This window comes from Zingiber officinale, chromosome 6B (assembly GCF_018446385.1).
Source record: "Zingiber officinale cultivar Zhangliang chromosome 6B, Zo_v1.1, whole genome shotgun sequence".
Lineage (NCBI taxonomy): Eukaryota > Viridiplantae > Streptophyta > Magnoliopsida > Zingiberales > Zingiberaceae > Zingiber > Zingiber officinale.
The window spans coordinates 26,387,777-26,408,474 of record NC_055996.1 but is presented as its reverse complement, the minus strand read 5'-3'; the positions used below and the strand labels follow the sequence as shown (position 1 = coordinate 26,408,474).

Genomic DNA, 20,698 nt, shown 5'->3' with positions numbered 1-20,698 from the left:
AGAAGAACAATGAGCCGTGGATATATAGCATGAATCTACTAATATGAATCACAAACTGTTGGATCAAGAAGGATATATCTTGAGACTAGCGAACCCAAAGGGCAAACAATGTTATGTCTTTTCCAACTAATGAATCTCCAAAGGGAAGATAATGTTGAAAGAAACTTGTGATTTGCAGCGAGGCTATGGTTTCCTCAGTTGGGATGTGATAAGGTAGCTAAATAGAGGTAATACAACCTTTAACTTACCTTGACTATTGTATGAACTGATTAGAGGGCTTGTTGAGAATTAAGCTTCTAAACTACATGGAACAAATGATTATTGGAAGTTTGTAGGAAATAAGAACAAATTTGGGTTTATGCCCTCAGTATCTGTTACAAGAAGCTGATGCTGTTTTTGAGTATCAAATATTTTCAAATATGCATCTTACCCAATTTATCAGACACCCTCTTTCCTTGCAATATGGAGGTCTTCCACTGATTATTTCCAGTAAAACTACTCCAAAAGCAAAGATGTTAGCTTGAATTTCCATTTCTTGTTGCTCTCGAGGAACATGGGCGGCCGATTTAACCCTAAGAAAGGCATGGCGTTTGAGGGTTCTATCTTCGACGCCGGGCCGATTTTTGAGTCCTATGGCGTAGCTCACGGATAGGCAGGTCGATTGCTCGATATTTGAGTTGGCCATCATCATCATCTCCCTGTTGCTGGAGAAGGGACTTCATCATGTCCGGGAGGTGAGTCAGAGCTTCACTTTGTCTGATATGTGTTTGGGTATTTTTCTTGACAGGAAAGTTGTCCGGGAGGTGATTCTTTGTTTTTTTGTCCCAGATTTGCATCCTTGGATCCTAGTTTGAGTGGTAAAAGTGCAGAACCAGTATATCGTGATGCAAAAGGTTTGAGTTCTCTGACACAGCATTGAATTTGAAATTTTTTCATGTACATTTGGAAGCCCAGATTCTACCGATTTTGTAGTTTTATATTTGCATGTTTCTGACTGCTGAGTGACTGAATTATTTTCTGCAGGGAAAGCTATTTCAAAGGAAGAGCTACTGAAACCAAAGGAGGAAGAGAAACCAAAGGTATTTTTCACACACTTCATCTTTGATTTGGTGGTCATGTTTACCATACGTGTCAGTTAATTCCCAAGAGCTATATTTTTTGTTTCACTTTTATTGTTAGCTATATGAGCACAACATGCTATGCTTTTGATTTATTATTACAGCTATTTATCAGAAAGGAGAATTATTGGTACACTTTTGATTGTTTAATTATAGGCTCTCTTAGTTGGAAGCAAGTGTAGTGTTGATTGTGTAGGAGTGATTTGTAACCCTTATTATTATTTATTAGTTTTTGCACAATTTTTTATGTTGGATCCATTGCTGTCTAGTTGATTTTTATTTGCTCTTTTTGTTTCTTTAAGTTCACTTCCATTTGCAATCTCTTCATATATTAGTGACTAATGGTTGGTTGCTGTTCCTGGATTTGTTATAGCGCTATTGGTTGTTTCTACTAAAGAAAGTTAACTTTTATCAGGAATATTCTTCTGTGATCTTCCTACACAATTGGGAGACTTTGTAAAACCAAAGTAACTAATTTATTAGGTTGAAATGATAGATAGATGAGTGATCTCAGTCTTGGCATGACTAACATTTTTTTTTTATGTTCAAAACCTTTCATTTTGTTTTGTATGGTTCTCTCTAAGAGCATGGACCTAGTTATCTTTTGACAGCTGAATATGATTCTTTTACTTCATTTGTAACTGCAAATTCAACTTTCTGATACCTTGTGAATCACTGAAGATCCTTATTGCAAGCATTGAAGTAAGCATTGATGTGGTTGAGATAAATGATGAATATGTCTCTTTTTAAGCATTCAAATTAATCATCTTGTTACCTGGTACTCTTACTACTTTTTCAACTATGATTTTTGGTCTTGATTTACTAATATATTATTTATGTGTTTTTACAGTTTACAAATCTCAAGTACTCCAGAGTTGAAATTGATGAAGTGCGGTTTGAGTGGGTTGAATGCATGCTAGATTACATTTGAGACAGTTGTACCTTGATGTGTTAACAGAATGTTATACTTTGATTTTGATATCTATTAGCTAGCTTTTGATGTAAAAAGAATGTTTGGGTATTTTATGGATATTGTTGTAAGAAGATTATTTATATAATTTGTGAATATTTGTGTATTTTATGGATATTATTGAATGAAAAATATTTGTACAATTTGTGAATATTTGTGTATTTTTTTTTGTTATTGTCGGTTTTAAAATCAAATCTGTGCTGTTAAAAATTATACATATTACATCGGTTTTCCACCGATGTAAAACCGGTGTTATAAAGTAATATTACATCGGTCATTTACCGCTGCCAAAACTGGTGTTATTAACATACAATATTACATCGGTTTTACACTGTTGATGAAACGGTGTCGTTAAGTGATACTACACCGGTTAATAACCGATTCGAAGACCGGTGTCGTTAAGTGATACTACACCGGTTTTAACCCGATGTCTAAAATGGCAGACTTTTAACATCGGCTTCATAGACATCGGTCGAAAATCAAATAGACACCGGTGGAAAACCGATGTCTATGAGCGATTTTGTTGTAGTGTCGGTAAGAATTTTACTTGGGCGTTTGCTTTGATTGCTAACTGATTTTTCTCCTTTCCTTTGCAGCGGACATCGTCATGGAGTCGGTGATGGCCGACATTCTGAAGAGAAAGGAGGCGGCGCTCGAAGCCGCGGCAGCCAAAGAAATGGAAGCGCTGGGTATCCAGCCGGTCGGATCCCATGAAGGAGAAAGCGGGACTCAGGCTGAGTCAACCGCTCCGGCTTCTTAACAGAACGTGGCAAGCGTAGCCACTCCCAGCGGAGGACAAACTGCCCCTGAAGAAGGTTCTGCTCGGGAAGAGGGACAACCTCTGCAAAAGAGGCGCCGAGTGGAGACTCCCCTTCGGTCGGCTACCTCCGCGGTCCAACCATCCGAGCGGGTCACTGCGACTGCTCGAGGCAAGGCGCCAGAGGTCGAAGCCATTTCGTCCGACCGGACGCCTTCTGAATGGGACGAGCCTGCTGCTCCAATTGAGGCTACTCCGGTCAGCACCCTTCCGCCCGCTCGTCCCTCAGTCCAGCGCTCAACCATTCATTCCCAGTTTTCTGCGCCGACTTCTGATCCCCTTCCGACCGCCGGTCGGACGACCCCCGGTCATGGCCGCACGATTCGGGTCACTCTTCATCTCCCGACTGAAGAGCTGCTACCAGAGGTCGACCGACCAACCGCGCCCGAGCACACCATTACCTTGAAAGGGCCCCTAGCTGAGATGTGGGCTGATGCTCGAGCGCGCATCGCGCTGATCCCCCTCCGAAACTTGGCCAATAGCCACATGCAGGAGGCCACGGGGGTAAGTTCGATTTTTCCGAAGTTTTGTATGCATTCTTTCCGATCGGCCACTAACAATTCTAATTTTCTTTTGCCAGGATGGGTGGAGGATATTGCAGTCTCCAACCGCCTAGCCATGGTGGATGAGGAGTTAAGGCAGCTGAAGGCGGCGTGCGGTCCGTCCGGCTCTCAAGGCCAGTCGTACTCCGAGCTGCAGAAGAAGCTGAAGAAGGCTCAAGATTTGTTGGCGGCCGAGCAGAAAAAGACCGCCGATCAGGCCCATGCCTTGGCCGAGTCCGAGCGACAAGTCAAGTCGCTCGACACAAAAATAACCTTGGCCACTACTCGGAAAAACACGGCCATTTCCAACTTAGAAAAGAAGAACGTGGAGGCTCGGGGCCTGGAGCTGAAGGTAAAGGAGCTGACGGAGCAGCTTGACAGGGAGAAGGTGGGCCGCTCGGCCGACGCCACCAAGCATAAGGACGAGCTGACCACTTTGCAGGAATCCCTCGCTGCATCTCAATTGGCCTTCAAAGAGTACCAAGAGGCCGAGCCGAGTCGGGTTGCTGCTCTGAGACAGGGCTACATCCGCTCGCCCGAATTCTCGGAAAAAATCTGCGAGCGGATGTACACAGCCTTCGACTTGGCTATGGCCGCCACCATGACATACCTGAAACCTCAGGGCCTTCTTCCGGAGTCCACTGCTATTTCGGCCGGCGATCAGGTGGCGCTTCTGGAAAACATCCCCAAGACCCTTTATGATTACATTGAGTAGATGTCGGTAGATGTAGTTGGGTTGCTAGGCCAAAAAGTGATCCTTTTTTGTACTTAGGCCGCTCGGCCTAAAGTTTTAATTTTAATGCAACATTTCCCTTTCGCGCACTTTGTCCTTTTGCTAGTTAATGTGTGTTGTCCGCTCGCCTCTTATGAGATGCAAGTATTTGGCGTTGCCCTTCCGCTCGGCTAAATATGTAATATTTCCAATATGCAACATTCCGCTTTGATAGCAGAGATCGCTCGCTAGACACCGATGAAGTACCTTTGGGTACTGGGCCGAGCGAAACGTAGAGACGATTGAACGATATCAACGGCGAGTTTCTTGGACAATTGCATCCTTTTTATTGGCCTCTTCCGCTCGGAGGGTTTATAGACGCCAGCTCGTCTCTCGATATTTAACATCGGAGCTCAACAATCTTCCGCTCGGAGAGTTTATAGACGCCGGCTCGTCTCTCGATATTTAACGTCGGAGCTCGACGGTCTTCCGCTCGGAGGGTTTATAGACGCCGGCTCGTCTCTCGATATTTAACGTCGGAGCTCGACGGTCTTCCGCTTGGAGGGTTTATAGACGCCGGCTCGTCTCGATATTTAACGTCGGAGCTCGACGGTCTTCCGCTCGGAGGGTTTATAGACGCCGGCTCGTCTCTCGATATTTAACGTCGGAGCTCGACGGTCTTCCGCTCGGAGGGTTAATAGACGCCGGCTCGTCTCTCTATATTTAACGTCGGAGCTCGACGGTCTTCCGCTCGGAGGGTTTATAGACGCCGGCTCGTCTCTTGATATTTAACGTCGGATCTCGACGGTCTTCCGCTCGGAGGGTTTATAGACGCCGGCTCGTCTCTCGATATTTAACGTCGGAGCTCGATGGCCTTACAGGCTAATCTTTAACACAGCCGCTCGGCGGACACACTAACCATCCTTTAATTCATTTCTGCTTCCTGCATTAGAAGGACATGGGCGACTAGAATATACACAAAAATGAGTTACATCAGTGCACCTCTCATCCGGCTCGATAAGGCTGGAGATGATTCGCGCTCCATGGCCGATCCAACTGCCGTCCGTCTTCATCCTCCAAATAGTAAGCGCCCGAGCGGAGCTTTTCGATAACCTTGAAGGGGCCCGCCCAGGGAGCTTCCGGCTTGCCGACGTCTCCGACCGGCTTGACTTTCTTCCAGACAAGGTCGCCGACCTAGAATGATCTGGGGATTACACGCCTGTTGTAGTTTTGCTTCATCCGTTGACGGTACGCCATCAGCCGGACGGACGCCTTGGCTCTCTCTTCATCAACCAAATCCAGCTCCATGTTCCTCCGCTCGGCGTTGCCCTCATCGTAATTCTGGATCCGGACGGATTTGACACCGACTTCGACGGGAATCACCGCTTCGCCGCCGTATACCAGATGAAAAGGCGTGACGCCCGTTCCTTCCTTTGGAGTCGTTCGGATGGCCCATAGGACGCCCGACACTTCATCCACCCAACTTCCTCCCAAATGGTCGAGCCGAGCGCGTAGAATGCAAAGAATTTCCCGATTGGCTACTTCGGCCTGACCGTTGCTTTGGGGATAGGCTTCAGATGTGAAGTGTTGCTCGATGCCATAGCTTTTGCACCAATCTTCAAGCAATTTTCCTGTGAACTGCCGCCCGTTATCGGAAATAAGTCGTCGGGGGATGCCGAACCGACAGATGATGTTCTGCCAAATAAATTTCTTGACCATCTGCTCGGTGATCTTGGCTAGTGGCTCGGCTTCCACCCACTTGGAAAAATAATCAACCGCCACCAATAAAAATAATCAACTGCCACCAATCCATTCCCCATTGGTCGAACGGACAAGAGACAGTAGCGGCCTTCATTTCTTCCGCCGGTCGGTGAGAGAAATTATGATACTTTTGACAAGAAAGGCACGTCGCGATGGTCCGAGCGGCGTCTGCTTGTAAAGTTAGCCAGAAGTATCCGGCCAGCAGTATCTTTTTAGCTAGTGATCGCCCGCCCGGATGCCCCCCGCACGACCCTTGATGCACTTCTTGGAGGATGTATGCTGCATCTTCTGAACTCACGCATTTCAGAAGCGGGCGGGAGAAAGCCTTCTTGTATAGTTGATCTCCAATGAGCGTGAACCGACCGGCTCTCCTCCTTAGTAGCTGGGACTCATCCCGATCGGACGACGTAGAACCCGAGGGAAGAAACTCCATGATGGGTGTCCGCCAGTCGCTCAGAAACGAGAGGCCCTCCATCCGGTCGACGTGAGTGTAACGCCCGAAAATTCTCAAAACTATATTAGAAATATTCTATAATTATTCTGGAATTTTTAGGATATTTTTCCGGAATTTTTAGAATAGCGGAAGTAGCAAAAATAATTAGAAAAGCAAAATAGCTTAAGCGGGAATCGAACCCGGGACCTCTCGGGTCCGCTAAACCTTTAGACCGCTTAAGTAACCAGTTGAACCCAACAGGGCCGTGCTGAAAGGAAAGGGAATCAATTAAATTTATATTGGAGTTGGGCGAATTAATTCCTAAATATAAATAGGAAAAATAATTAGGTGCAGGGTTATTTTTGGATCGTGGCTTTCCTCTCCTCAAACCCTCACCGCCAACTCCCCTTCTCCTCTCCTTCTCTCGGCGCCAACCACAAGAACAACCTAGGGTTCCTTCCTTAAGGGCTCTAGGAGCACCTTCCGGCGACGACTCCGACACGAGGACGTTCCCCTCTGCTAGAAGAACACGTAGACGCGAGAGGATCGTCTCCACCGGAATTCTAGCGAATAGAATTGTAAGGAAATTAGCGTACGAGGTAAGAAACCTCTCACCTGCAGTATAAGTAGCTTTCGTTTGATTGCATGCCTTTAGTTTAGCTATATGCAGATTTTTCAGCACTCAGGGTGTGTTTAAACCCTCCTCACAGATTAGGGATCTAGTTGAGCACCTCTAGATGGGCCAGACATGTTGTTCTCCTTCAGTTGGAGGCTCTAGACGTTGTCGGGTGCCTAGAGGTGGTCTCCCTATTAGAGGGGAGAGTTGGAGCACACCAAGTGTTCGACAAAATGATTAGTGTAGCTAAATACTACCCCAGATATTTTTAACAGCTCAGTTAAATGCATTAGTAGCATTTAAATCAGAATATTAGTCTAGTTTCAGCTTACATGGGACTACGGTCCAATGGGTGGGCTCCCACAGTCGCCTCTAGGTTTAGATAACCTAGCTCTAGGTTCAGATAACCTAGAAACAACAAAATAAGCAATTAGTAGCTATATTCAGTATTTTATTTTCAGTGGCACTGTACTGGACCAGATGTCCATTGGGTTGGACTCCCACAGTCGTCCTTAGGTTCAGATAACCTAGTAAACCCTGCTAAATTCGGGACTTGCAAACCCGAGTCTAGTTAGGGATGCGCACACAGCAAGTACAGTTGCCGGGCCCAAACAGCAGCATGATTACTATTTTCACTTATTATGATAATAGCTTTCAAATTCGTAACCTAGTTATGTGAATATAGTTTAAGCTCAATTTTAGCTCAGTTTTAGTTTCAGTTTCAGTTTAGTTCTCCTAGTTGATACCATGAGATAGCTCCATGCTTAGATTTTATTATGCATGCCATGTTTCAGTATTTATGCCATGTAACTTCAGTATGCCATGCTTTAACAAATTCGGTGCATGTTTTTAAATAGCATTTCTTTAAAAACATGTTTGCATCGTTGCATGTTTTAGTGAGGTAGTTGGTTTCTTACTAAGCTTAAAGTTTACAGATACTATTTTCCCTTATACTGCAGATAAAGGTAAAGGGAAGATGGACTAGCAGAGGAAGCTGGAGGTCAATGCAGAGATGGTGTGTGTGGCAGGAACCTGGAATGAAGATCCTTAGGAAGTTTAGCAAATTAAGAACTTAGTTTCTTTTCTTAAGACACTTTTATGCATTTCTAGTGGTTTAAATGCTATGAATTAATAAACCTTGCATTATGTCATGTTAGAATGCTAGTTAGTGGATATTAGAATGTTTTCCATGCATTGTATAATTGTTGTGTGAGGTTTTGGCACGAACTAGAGCTGAAATCAGAGTTTCAGTGCGAAATCAGAAACTCCGATCGATCTACGGATCGATCAGAGTTGAGTAGGTAGTTGGGACCGATCCAGTCGCGAATAGAGAGTTAGCATCTGTTATGGATCGGTCACCGACCGATCCGATTCTTAACGATGAGTCTGAGGCTCACCGATCGGTCACCGACCGATCGGTGAGACTGATCGGCTTACCGACCGATCATACTCTGGATCGGTCGATGGACCGATCCATGCATCTGACGTATAGCCTGGATCGGTCCGACCGATCCGAGTTTTTCTCCGTGCAAGATTTGGATCGATCCGGATCGATCCGACAGCCCAATCGATTCATGGATCGATTGAAATACCTGATTACAGCTAGCAGGACATCCGAGAGGCATAGATTACCTTCCCTAGCATGTGTACAACTCCTAGGTACACTTAGAATATTAAGTTCAGATTTTACAGTAATCAGTTTAGTAAAATTTTAATCAATCCGGATTTTCCGCAATAGTAATTTAGCACAGCATAATGTAGCGATCGGCCTCACAGCCTAGTCAGTAGGAGGTGGGTTGTTACAGAGTGGTATCAGAGCAGTTTCCATACTTCCTACACACACATCAGCATTGTACCTCCAAGTAAGAATACCTCTCACTTTGTATGTTTATTGCTTTTCTGTTATAGATAACTAAAGCATGCTTGTTTATGATAGTAGTTAACATGATAACAATAGTTTCTCTATTATGCTTGTGTTAGTCATGTATGTCCTCTATGTCTTTAGAAATGGCATGAGGACGCCCAGCTAGAAGGGCACCAGCCACTGAGCCCCAGCATGAGGCAGACAGTTCAGTGCCTCCCCCAGACCTTACAGCACTAGTGGCTCAGTTACAACAGCAGCTAGCTGAACAGTAACAGGAAATAGCCACCTTAAAGGCTAGTCAGCAGAACACTCCCACTGTAACCCCGGAGCCTAACTTAGCGACACCAGTGGTCTTAGAGGTTCCACCAGTCCAGCCTACAGTACGCGCAGAGAGAAGCCTATCTGATCCAGTGGCAGAGAGTCAAGCCAGAGAATTTCTCAGGCAGCAATGAACCATGGGATGCTCAGGCATGGTTCAAAACACTGGAAAGTACGATGGAGCTTCTGGACTGGCCAGAACATGAGAAGGTGAAGTGCGCCTCCTTCTGTCTGACAGGAGATGCACGTATATGGTGGGAGAGAATCAGAGCGAAGCGCCCAGTGAACCAGATGACATGGGCTGACTTCGAGAAGGAATTCTTTGAGGAGTTCTTTCACATGCGGGTCACCAACCGTCACTACGACGAGTTCACTGAGTTTCGTCAGGGCAACCTATCAGTTGAGGAAGCCGTGAAGAAATTCAACAGGTTGGCTCGTCTATGCCCTGAATTAGTCAGCACAGAAAGGGAACGAATCCGGTTGATGCTCAAGATGCTAAGGTCGGAAATAGCAATGAACGTGGCTGGTGGCGTTCATAGGCCACAAACCACAGAAGAATTAGTGAGCAGTGCTCTAATCACTGAGCATTACTAGAATAGCATCAAGCAGCAGAAGCAAGTCCTCTCAGAAGCTAAAGGTCAAGGAGGCTTAGGCACTCAGAAACAGCAGGGCCACAACTCCCATGGCTCTAACTGGAAAGGGAACTCCAGCAACAAGTGCAAACCAGGGAGTTACCCAAAAGGAGGGATAGCCAGCAAGCAGCCCAGTTATCCAAAGTGTGCTACTTGTGGGAAATTCCACCCTGGAGTTTGTCGTAAGGGCACACGAGGATGCTTTGAATGCGGACAGGAAGGGCATATGGCCAAGCAGTGTCCAAACAAGACCAGTCTTCCTCAGCCATAGCCGATTTAGTATGGAGGCCAGCCAGCTCAGTTACATCAGATGCAGGCCGCTTTAGATGGTCCACATATCAGCCAGGGCAGATTAGAAGCCCCTCCAGCTACGACCAATGCGAGGATCTACTCACTCACCAGAGAGGACGCAGCAAATGCCTCGACAGTTGTTACATGTCATATTAGTATTTTACAGCAAAGTACAACTGTCTTATTCGATACTGGGGCAACCCATTCATACATATCCAGGGCATTTGCTGAGAAATTAGCAGTACCTCCAGAGGTACTCAGTAGCCAGTTCCTTACGACGTTACCCTCAGGAGAAATCATGGCGTCTACGCACTGGCTCAGAGCAGTGCCGGTCACTATAGCAGACAGAGAGCTCTTTTGTGATCTGATAGTGATTAATATGACCGACTACGACGTCATCTTCAGGATGGACTTCTTGATCAAATACGGTGCCTCCATCGAGTGCCGTAAACAGGAAGTCATATTCCAACGTAAAGCGGAAGCACAGTTCGAATTCGTCGAAGAACCCAAGAGAAAGGCCAAGAAGTTTCTCTCAGCTATGAAGGCACAGAAATTATTGGATTCAGGATGTATGAGATTTTTAGCACACGTAGTCAGTACCAGTCAGGACAAGGACCGACAGCTAGCAGAGGTCCGAGTCGTATGTGACTACCCAGCAGTCTTCCCTGAAGAGTTACCAGGCCTAGCACCAGACAAGGAGATAGAATTTGAGATAGAGCTCATCCCCAGTACAAATCCTATTTCCAAAGCACCTTACCGCATGGTTCCAGCAGAACTGAAGGAACTTCATGAGCAACTACAGGAGCTGCTTGACAAGGGCTTCATCCATCCTAGTCACTCACCATGGGGAGCACCTGTATTGTTCGTGAAGAAGAAAGACGGGAGCATGCGCCTGTGTATAGACTACCAGGCACTGAACCAAGTCACAATCAAGAACAGGTATCCTCTTCCCAGAATAGATGACCTGTTTGATCAGCTAAAGGGAGCAGCAGTGTTCTCTAAAATAGACCTCAGATCAGGTTATCATCAGGTGAAGGTTAAAGAAGGGGACATACCCAAGACAACATTCAGGACTAGATACAGACATTACGAGTTCGTAGTCATGCCCTTTGGCGTGACAAATGCTCCAGCTACTTTCATGGACCTTATGAACAGAGTATTCAGGGAATATTTAGATAAGTTTGTCATCGTGTTCATCGATGATATTCTTATCTATTCAGGAACTCAGGAAGAATACGCAGAGCACCTGAGAACAGTATTGCAGACCCTTCAGCAGAACCAGTTATATGCCAAGTTCACAAAATGTGAATTTTGGTTAGATCAGGTGTCCTTCCTCGGTCACATCATCTCAAAGGATGGTATCATGGTAGACCCCAGTAAGATAGAAGCTGTGAGCAACTGGAAAAGACCCAAGAACGCCAGTGAGATCAGAAGCTTTCTGGGATTAGCAGGTTACTACAGGAAATTCGTAGAGGATTTCTCCAGGATAGCCTCCCCACTAACAGCTCTTACCAGAAAGAACAGGAAATTTCAGTGGACAGAGGACTGTGAGAACAGTTTCAATGAGCTGAAAAGGAGATTGACCAGTGCACCTATTCTGACTTTACCAGAGAATGCAGATAGCTTTGACATATATAGTGATGCCTCGAAGTTGGGACTAGGAGCAGTGCTGATGCAAGATGGCAAGGTGATCGCCTATGCCTCCAGACAACTTAAGGATTATGAGAAGAACTATCCTACTCATGACCTTGAGCTTGCAGCAGTGGTGTTCGCTCTCAAGATTTGGAGACATTACTTGTATGGAGCTCAGTGCAGAGTGTATACAGATCATCAGAGTCTGAAGTACAGGATCTGAATATGCGACAGCGCAGATGGCTAGAGCTGGTCAAGGACTACGATATAGACATCCTCTACCACCCAGGGAAAGCCAATAGGGTAGCAGATGTACTTAGCAGAAAGTCCAGTGCTACCTTATTATCTCTAGCAGCCATGTCACCACCCCTACAGAAAGAGATCACAGATTTCGGTCTCGAACTCATAGTCGGACATCTCTCTACTATGACCTTAGAGTCGACCTTGCTTGGTGACATCCAGACAGCTCAGGAACAGGATCCTGAAATTCAGAAAATCAAGCAAGGATTAGCAGAATCAGAAGGCGGAGAGTTCAGAATATCAGATAGCGGGGTGTTGTATTTTGGCGATAGATTATGTGTTCCAGATCAGGAGGAACTCAGAAGGAAGATTTCAGATGAGGCTCACAAGACTCCCTATGCGATGCATCCTGGCTCCACAAAAATGTACCAGGACATGAAGAAACGTTTTTGGTGGCCTGGGATGAAGAGGGACATCGCTCGATATGTCAGTACATGCCTAACCTGTTAGAGGGTTAAGGCAGAACATCAGAGACCAGGGGGAGTTTTGCAGCCCATACAGATACCAGAATGGAAGTGGGAAGACATTTCTATGGATTTTATAGTGGGATTACCCAGAACCACGAATGGTTTTGATACCATCTGGGTAATAGTCGACAGATTGACTAAATTAGCCCACTTCTTAGCTATCAGGATATCCTACTCCATGGAATAGCTAGCTCAGTTGTATCTCAAGGAGATCGTTAGATTACATGGAGTCCCACGAACCATTATTTCAGACAGAGACAGCAGGTTCACGTCGCACAGACAGCTTTGGGCACGAAGTTAAAGTTTAGCACAGCCTTCCATCCTCAGACAGATGGACAGACGGAGCGAGTAAATCAGGTACTCGAGGATATGCTCCGAGCATGTGCCCTAGATTTCAAGGGAAGTTGGTGCAAATATCTTAGTTTAGCAGAATTTGCATACAACAACAACTATCAGGCCACTATCGGTATGGCACCTTATGAGGCTCTCTATGGGCGGAGGTGTAGATCTCCAATCTGCTGGTATGAGAGTGGTGAACAGAAAGAACTAGAATTTCAGACAGATCTAGTAGCAGATACCACAGCAGCTATACAGCAGATCCGCCAGAGGATAGAGACAGCTCAGAGCCGCCAGAAAAGCTATGCTGATACACGACGCAGACCTTTAGAGTTCTCAGTTGGGGATTCAGTGTTCCTTAAAGTAGCTCCCATGAAGGGAGTAATGCGTTTTGGGAAGAAGGGCAAGCTAAGTCCCAGATATGTGGGACCATACCTTATCAGCAGAAGAGTAGACAAGGTAGCATATGAGCTAGAGCTACCCCAGGAAATGTCAACTGTCCACAATGTATTTCATGTCTCTATGCTGAAGAAGCATATCCCAGATGCCACCCAGGTGATTGAGCCCTAGTCGGTACAGATCCGCGAAGACCTCAGCTATGACAGTCGGCCTATTCAGATAATAGACCGAGCAGTTAAGAAATTGCGGAACAAGGAAGTACCATTAGTCAAAGTCATTTGGCACAGTCACATAGCAGAAGAGGCAACATGGGAGACAGAAGTCAGCATGAGACAGAAGTACCCAGAATTATTCTAAGTTCGAGGATGAACTTTTTATAAGTTATGGGGGATTGTAATGCCCGAAAATTCTCAAAACTATATTAGAAATATTCTATAATTATTCTGGAATTTTTAGGATATTTTTCCGGAATTTTTAGAGTAGCAGAAGTAGCAAAAATAATTAGAAAAGCAAAATAGCTTAAGCGGGAATCGAACCCGGGACCTCTCGGGTCCGCTAAACCTTTAGACCGCTTAAGTAACCAGTTGAACCCAGTAGGGCCGTGCTGAAAGGAAAGGGAATCAATTAAATTTATATTGGAGTTGGGCAATTAATTCCTAAATATAAATAGGAAAAATAATTAGGTGAAGGGTTATTTTTGGATCGTGACTTTCCTCTCCTCAAACCCTCACCGCCGACTCCCCTTCTCCTCTCCTTCTCTCGGCGCCAACCACAAGAACAACCTAGGGTTCCTTCCTTAAGGGCTCTAGGAGCACCTTCCGGCGACGACTCCGACATGAGGACGTTCCCCTCTGCGAGAAGAACACGTAGACGCGAGAGGATCGTCGAGAAGATCGTCTCCACTGGAATTCTAGCGAATAGAATTGTAAGGAAATTAGCGTACGAGGTAAGAAACCCCTCACTTGCAGTATAAGTAGCTTTCGTTTGATTGCATGCCTTTAGTTTAGCTATATGTAGATTTTTCGGCACTCAGGGTGTGTTTAAACCCTCCTCACAGATTAGGGATCTAGTTGAGCACCTCTAGATGGGCCAGACACGTTGTTCTCCTTCAGTTGGAGGCTCTAGACATTGTCGGGTGCCTAGAGGTGGTCTCCCTATTAGAGGGGAGAGTTGGAGCACACCAAGTGTTCGACAAAATGATTAGTGTAGCTAAATACTACCCCAGATATTTTTAACAGCTCAGTTAAATGCATTAGTAGCATTTAAATCAGAATATTAGTCTAGTTTCAGCTTACATGGGACTACGGTCCAATGGGTGGGCTCCCACAGTCGCCTCTAGGTTTAGATAACCTAGCTCTAGGTTCAGATAACCTAGAAACAGCAAAATAAGCAATTAGTAGCTATATTCAGTATTTTATTTTCAGTGGCACTGTACTGGACCAGATGTCCATTGGGTTGGACTCCCACAGTCGTCCCTAGGTTCAGATAACCTAGTAAACCCTGCTAAATTCGGGACTTGCAAACCCGGGTCTAGTTAGGGATGCACGAACAGCAAGTACAGTTGCCGGGCCCAAATAGCAGCATGATTACTATTTTCACTTATTATGATAATAGCTTTCAAATTCGTAACCTAGTTATGTGAATATAGTTTAAGCTCAGTTTTAGTTTCAGTTTCAGTTTAGTTCTCCTAGTTGATACCATGAGATAGCTCCATGCTTAGATTTTATTATGCATGCCATGTTTCAGTATTTATGCCATGTAACTTCAGTAAGCCATGCTTTAACAAATTCGGTGCATGTTTTTAAATAGCATTTCTTTAAAAACATGTTTGCATCGTTGCATGTTTTAGTGAGGTAGTTGGTTTCTTACTAAGCTTAATGCTTACAGATACTATTTTCCCTTATACTGCAGATAAAGGTAAAGGGAAGATGGACTAGTAGAGGAAGCTGGAGGTCAATGCAGAGATGGTGTGTGTGGCAGGAACCTGGAATAAAGATCCTTAGGAAGTATAGCAAATTAAGAACTTAGTTTCTTTTCTTAAGACACTTTTATGCATTTCTAGTGGTTTAAATGCTATGAATTAATAAACCTTGTACTATGTCATGTTAGAATGCTAGTTAGTGGATATTAGAATGTTTTCCGTGCATTGTATAATTGTTGTGTGAGGTTTTGGCACGAACTGGTGCTGAAATCAGAGTTTCAGTGCGAAATCAGAAACTCCGATCGATCTACGGATCGATCAGAGTTGAGTCGTGCCACTGGATCGGTCAGCTGACCGATCCAGTCGCGAACAGAGAGTTAGCATCTGTTATGGATCGGTCAACCGACCGATCCAGTTGCGAACAGTGAGTACAGAGGCTCACTGATCGGTCAGCCGACCGATCAGTGTACTCCTGGATCGGTCAGTAGACCGATCCAGCTGCATACAGAAGCATATAGCCACTGGATCGGTCAGCCGACCGATCCAGAGTTTTTCTCCGTGCCAGTATCAAGCTGGATTGATCACTGGATCGATCCGACAGCATAATCGATTCATGGATCGATTGAAATGCCTGATTACAGGTAGCAGGACATCCGAGAGGCATAGATTACCTTCCCTAGCATGTGTACAACTCCTAGGTACACCTAGAATATTAAGTTCAGATTTTACAGTAATCAGTTTAGTAAAATTTTAATCAATCCAGATTTTTCGCAATAGTAATTTAGCACAGCATAATGTAGCGATCGGCCTCACAGCCTAGTCAGTAGGAAGTGGGTTGTTACAGTGAGCCACCAGCGAAACTTGTTCAATTGGCTGCTGGATGGCGACCGACGTTATTGAGCTTGCGAGTTTGGCTAACTCATCGGCCGCTTGGTTCTCTGCTCGGGGTATCTTCTGGATAATAACCTCTCTGAAATTGGCTTTAAGCTTCTCAAAGGCTTCAGCGTAGAGCTTGAGCCGAGCGCTGTTGATTTCAAAGGTGCCAGAGAGCTGCTGAGCGGCCAACTGTGAATCCGAATAGAGCGTTACCCGACCGGCTCCCACATGTCGTGCTGCCTGCAACCCGACTATGAGAGCCTCATACTCTGCTTTGTTTGTAGCTTTATAATCCAGCCGGACGGATAAGTGCATCTTTTCTTCTTGAGGGGAGAGCAACAGTATTCCAATCCCGCTTCCAAGCCGAGTGGATGATCCGTCCACAAATATTTTCCACATAGCTTCCGGCTCTGAATTCTGCACCTCAGTCACAAAGTCTGCCAAGGACTGCGCTTTGATTGCCGAGCGGGGCTGGTATTGTATGTCAAATTCACTTAACTCCGTCGTCCATTTAATGAGCCGTCCGGACGCTTCGGGATTCAACAACACTCTTCCCAATGGGCTATTCGTCCGGACGATGATAGTATGAGCCAAAAAATAAGGACGGAGGTGCCGAGCGGCGAGGACCAAAGCGAAAGCTAGTTTCTCGAGCCCAGTGTAGCGAGATTCAGCATCTTTTAAAATATGGCTCAGAAAATATACAGGCTCTTCTCCACTCGCCCTTACTAGTGCCGAGCCGACGACTTGCTCGGTTGAAGATAAGTAGATACAAAGTGGCTCACCCGCAGACGGCTTGGCTAATACTGGAGAGAGTTCAGATATGCCTTCAAATCTTCGAACGCCCGATCGCATTCTTCATCCCAGTGAAACTTAGCGGCCTTGCGCAGTATCTTGAAAAAAGGATGGCTCCGGTCGGCAGTTTTGGAGATGAACCTGGACAGAGCAGTTATCCGACCGGTCAAACGCTACACTTCCCTCGTATTTCTTGGGGGCGGCATGTCTTGTAGGGCTTTCACCTTGCTGGGATTTGCTTCGATACCCCGCTCGGTCACTATGTAACCTAAGAAACGCCCTCATTTTGCTCCGAACAGGCACTTCTAGGGATTTAGCTTGACTCCATATTTCCTCAGCGTTCGGAAGGTTTGCTCTATGTCTTTGAAGAGTTCGGCCGCTCGGACGGACTTGATAAGAATGTCGTCCACATAAACTTCCAGATTCCGCCCGATCTACTCCTTGAACACTTTGTTCATCAAGCGTTGATAAGTGGCTCCCGCGTTCTTCAATCCGAACGGCATCACATTATAGCAATAGGTGTCGTCGGCCGTCACGAAGCTAACTTTTTCTTGATCTTCCCGGGCGAGCGGCACTTGATGATATCCCTGATAGGCGTCGAGCATACAGACGGGCGATGCACACTCTCCACCTGTTGCCGGGCTTGGAAACTAGCACCACATTTTCCAGCCAGCTCGGGAACTGAACTTCACGTATATGGCCGGTCTCCAAGAGTTTCTCAACTTCCGCTCGGATGATGGCATTCTGCTCGGCGCTGAAGTCCCTTTTTCTTTGCTTTACTGGCCGAGCGTCCGGGCGGACGTGGAGCTCGTGCTGCGCTATACTTGGTGAAATTCCGGGCAGCTCATGGGTCGACCAGACGAAGACATCATGATTTCTTCAGAGGCATTGGATCACTTCCTTCTTTTGACTCGCTTCCAGATCGGACGCGATGAATGTCGTGGCCTCCGATCGGGTCGGGTGTATATGCACTTCCTCTTTTTCTTCATAAACTAGAGAGGGAGGCTTCTCAGTTATAGCGTTTACCTCGATCCGTGGCGACTTCCGAGCGGAATTGGCTTCTGCTCGGACCATCCCAACGTAGCATCGCCGAGCTGCCAGTTGGTCTCCCCGTACTTCTCCCACTTTGTCCTCGACGGGGAATTTGATCTTCTGGTGGAAGGTGGAGACGGCCGCTCGGAATTCGCTGAGCGCCGGTCGTCCCAAAATGACGTTGTATGATGAGGGAGAGTCAACCACCACGAAGTTTGCTGTACGCGTTCTCCTGGACTTCATTGCCCGTAAACCCATAGAGGGGGGTTGTCATGGGCAGCAGCTCAGCGCGTTCAATTTGCAGTTGATCGAACGCCTTTTTGAATATTATGTTGACCGAGCTTCCTGTGTCAATAAAAACGCGGCGAATAGTGTAGTTGGCTATTACCGCCTTAATGAGCAGAGCGTCATTGTGGGGCACTTCAACTCCTTCCAAGTCCCCAGGCCCAAAACTGATTTAGGGTCCACTCGCCCGCTCTCGGCTGCAGCCGACTGCATGGATCTGGAGCTGCCGGACGCTCGCCTTTCTTGCTCGATTGGAATCTCCTCCGGTCGGCCCACCAGCTATCCCGAGCGGACGGTCGGGACCGTTCTCTAGACATTCGGCGATTTTCCCTCCTCGGAGAGCGATGCCAATCGGTAGTCTGTTGTTTTCTCCTGTCAGCTTGAGTCTGATCGGCTTCATGAGTTCTCTGTCGTCTATCGGATGAGGGCGATCGTCAACCACCACTTCGGGAAACGGGATGAGAAATCAAGGGAAGACTTCGACAATCCCTTGTGTTGTGCGTATCCGTCCGGTGGAAGGAGCAAAACATTGGGGTCAATTTCTTCTTTGGCTTGGGCCGAGCGGCAACTACCTCTTGCACGTGGGACCTAGCTTGGGGGGAGCGGATTGCTTCGGCCCTCGGTCCTCTGGGTGGTTGAGCGTGCGGCTTCCGCTCGGCAGGAGGAGCCCGCTCGGTTGGAGTTTCTTTTTTCCGGGCTGCTTGGGCTTCCTCCACGTTGATGTATTTGTTGGCCCAGTGTAGCATGTGGTCGTAGTCTCGAGGCGGCTTCCGAATGAGTGATCGGAAGAAATCCCCATCCACGAGGCCTTGTGTGAAGGCATTCATCATGGTCTCCGAGGTGGCCGTTGGAATGCCCATGGCCACTCTGTTGAACCGCTGGATGTAAGCTCGGAGCGATTCGCGGGCTTCCTGTTTGATGGCAAACAGGCTAACGCTGGTTTTTTGATAGCGCCGACTGCTTGCAAAATGATGGAGGAAGGCCGTTCGGAAGTCCTTGAAGCTTGTGATGGATCCGTCCGGCAACCTCCGAAACCATCGTTGAGTCGATCTGGAAAGGGTGGTGAGGAAAACTCGACACTTCACCCCATCTGTGTATTGATGTAGAGTTGCAGTGTTATCGAATTTACCTAAATGATCATCCGGGTCGCTGGTTCCATTGTACTCGCTGATCGTCGGAGGCACATAGTGCTTGGGCAGAGGGTCTCGTAGAATAGCCTCTGAAAATTGACGATTAATCCGCTCGGGCGATGAGTCCGCTCGGGGGGCTTTCCCTTTTCTGTGGTCTCGTCGAGGTATTTCATCCGAAGAAGACCCTCGATCTCAATTAGTTGCTACGACTTCAGGGGTGCGGAATAAGGCCCGATGGAATGGAACGGTGGCCTGTGGTGCTTCCGCTCGGCCACCAGATGCTGACGTTGCATGCTGCTCTGGCCGCTCGGCTGGTGCTTTCTGTTTTTTCTCCACAAGCTTGGCGGCCCTCAACTCGATCAGATCATCGAATTCCTTCGTGGAAAGCGTCACCGTGTGTTGTTGTCCAACTTCGTCCATTGCTTCCGCTCGGATGCAGGAGCGTTCCCACAGACGGCGCCAAATTGATCCTGTCCCAATCGCTGAACTAACGGACGCTGGGCACGTGGCGCTCCCCTAGCCGATGACGTAGGCCTACGTCTGGTCGCGCGAATCTCCGACGAGCCTGCACACAAGTCGGGCCGGGAAGGGGTTCCCGGCGATGACCCTCCGACGGTCAAGTCAGGCAAGCAAGCAGTGAAAAAGTGGCTCTCCCAAAAAATTAGAACGCGTACCTCCGGCGAAGGATGAGGGCCTTTATATAGGGCAGCGGAGAAGCGAGTGTACACATACCGAGGTGTACACGTGTCCGTGGCCCATACCCTAGTAAGGGCTTGTCAGTGAGCTTACCTGACCTATACTGCTACAGTCCAAGCATGTCCTCGATGGGACAGCGGAACCCCCTGTCATAAGATTTGGAGTATGGCCTACATGTGGAACATACCCGCTGTCAGAAAAAGATGTCACTTGTCCTTTTGCCCTTACTCCCTGGAGGGCGTCCGGCCGGCCAGCTTCCGCGACATCCAGCCGGACGTATACGGTGGTTTACTTAGGGAGATTCTCAATCACGTGCTTTGTGGAGACTATTAGCTGTATGCTACCTGATGGCTTCGGCCGAGCGTGCAGTCCGATCGGCCCTGCGATCTTGTACGCTGAGCGTCGGAATCCTGACTTTCGACAAGGCGCCTTTAACCATCCACTAGACACCGACCGGCCGCCCGTCTCCGGCCGACCACCTACCACTTTGACTTCCACGTGGCGTTGACTCCATTTAATTTGGTTTAAATCCAACTTATCTAATTTAATTAGATTCAAGCTCATGTTAGTTTTGATGCAGTGATAAAGGGGGGTCCACTAAGTGTGGATCAAATGATGAAGGTAGCAGTTAATGTGGAAGTCAAAGTCAAGGAGGTCAATGGCAAAGGGTTGAACACTGAGGGGCCAAGCAGATCTCTCTAGCAATGGTCGATCGGGCATGTATTGCTCGATCAGTAAAGGGTCGGTCCAAGCGAAGC

General features: G+C 46.9%; 1 long non-coding RNA gene across 1 annotated transcript; it reads left to right on the top strand.

The window, feature by feature from the left end:
• Nucleotides 1-812: 812 nt before the first annotated feature.
• LOC121990031 lies at nt 813-2,023 on the top strand. The gene is made up of 3 exons (XR_006114413.1): nt 813-893; nt 1,024-1,079; nt 1,969-2,023. It is a non-coding gene; the product is annotated as an uncharacterized LOC121990031 (long non-coding RNA).
• The last annotated feature ends 18,675 nt before the right edge of the window (nt 2,024-20,698 follow it).